This window comes from Moschus berezovskii, chromosome 6 (assembly GCF_049115385.1).
Source record: "Moschus berezovskii isolate FMDL1 chromosome 6, NW_MosBer_1.0, whole genome shotgun sequence".
Lineage (NCBI taxonomy): Eukaryota > Metazoa > Chordata > Mammalia > Artiodactyla > Moschidae > Moschus > Moschus berezovskii.
The window spans coordinates 102,951,653-102,953,286 of record NC_142465.1 but is presented as its reverse complement, the minus strand read 5'-3'; the positions used below and the strand labels follow the sequence as shown (position 1 = coordinate 102,953,286).

The 1,634-nt window shown below is 44.9% G+C and overlaps 1 non-coding gene across 1 annotated transcript; it reads right to left on the bottom strand.

Annotated features, from left to right (window-relative positions):
- Positions 1–759: 759 nt before the first annotated feature.
- TRNAQ-UUG (transfer RNA glutamine (anticodon UUG)) lies at positions 760–832 on the bottom strand. The gene has a single exon. It is a non-coding gene; the product is annotated as a tRNA-Gln (tRNA).
- Positions 833–1,634: the final 802 nt, after the last annotated feature.

Below are 1,634 nucleotides of genomic sequence, written 5' to 3'. Positions count from 1 at the left end.
GTCGTGTCCGACTCTGTGCAACCCCATAGACGGCAGCCCACTAGGCTCCTCTGTCCCTGGGATTCTCCAGGCAAGAATCAGCGTTAAGCACTCTTAAATTCAGATGTTCATTTGAGCCTCTCGGGTCTGCCAACCAGTTGGAAACAAAACAAGAGCAGCCTCCCTGTCTACCTCCTGGCAATCCTGCCCTTGGATTTCTGGAAGGGCAAAGGAGTCCCACAGTCTCTCGTGCCATGGGGACAGAAACACTGCCCAGCGTCTCAGTCCAGCTCCATCACCACAGCAGGCAGGGTAGACCGGTCATTACTGCATTGGTCAGGAATAGCTCAAAGCCAGTATCAATACCTGGTTGACAATAAGCAAACTCAGGCATTCAAGGGAAGGCTTTGGAAGGAAATAAGCCAACGAAACTGCACCAGAGACTAAGGGAGCATTCCTTTTCCAGCTCTCCTCCCCAAGGGCTAGCAAACTGATGCAGCCTGAAGTGGGTATTGAGAGTATTACCACTATGCCACAGAGTTTCAGGCACCAGGAGGGTTTATTCTCTTCCTTCCACCCTGCTTTCCCCTAGCGTTTATTTTCACTCTTTCCCATGGTAAACCAAGATTGTCCAGCATGTTAATGTGGACAAACGTGTTTGTTCAAAAACTTGCAGTGCCATTCAGAAGCAAGAAAGAGCAACTCACCCATTAGTCTTTTTTTGGGTTTTGTTTTTGTTCTTGTTTTTCTGGCCATACTGCATGGCTTGTGGGATCTTAGTTCCCTGATCAGGGACTGAACCTGGGCCCTTGGCAGTCAAAGTGCCAAGTCCTAATCACTGGACCATCAGGGAATTTCCTCATTAGTTTATTTTATAACCTAGATCAATGCTGCAACCTTTTTATTTTGAAATGTGGGCTCAAAATAATACATTTATAGAACACTCTATGAGGTCCATAGAGCTTTTATTCAATACCCTCATCCTTTTGGTGAGCAATAAAGGTCTCAGAGAGGGGAAAAGACCTTCCTACGATCCCACAAAGCTGGTGGCAGAGCCCAAGAGTCTCGGTCCCCAAGCACTCTGTCCAGACTCCAAACTGATGCTCTTGCCAATGCCCCACCACTGTAACAGTCTTTTTGCCTGAATGCGTCCCAGGTGTGTCATGAAGACAAATTACTCTCTGGCTGTATGGCTCTTGAACTGTTTGGATAAATACTGTATGTCAGTGTGCCTTATGGGCCCTAGTGGGAACTAAAGCTGGGAAGAAATGAAGCCCGCCTTGGCAAAAACCATGGACAGAACACTCACCCCAGAGCCCGAGCTCTCTAGACACCCAGCAGGTAAATGACAGAGAGTTAAATCTCATCTATCAGTTAGGCTAAAAGAACAGTTAATTTCACACTTATCCACTTTACAGAAATAGAACCCAAGCTACAAGGCAGAAAGAACAAAAGGAACAGACCAGATACAGAGATTTTTCAGAAATTTTAAGCTACGGAAGAACAAAAAAATTTTTTCTTCAAAGAAAATTTGGGGGCAGGGGACTGAAATACATGCAAAGCTTATTTTTAGTGCCCTTTACAGATATAAAGTCATGCTGTTCGTTTAGGAACATAAAAATGCATTATGTATAACTTGTTTCACTCATAAAATT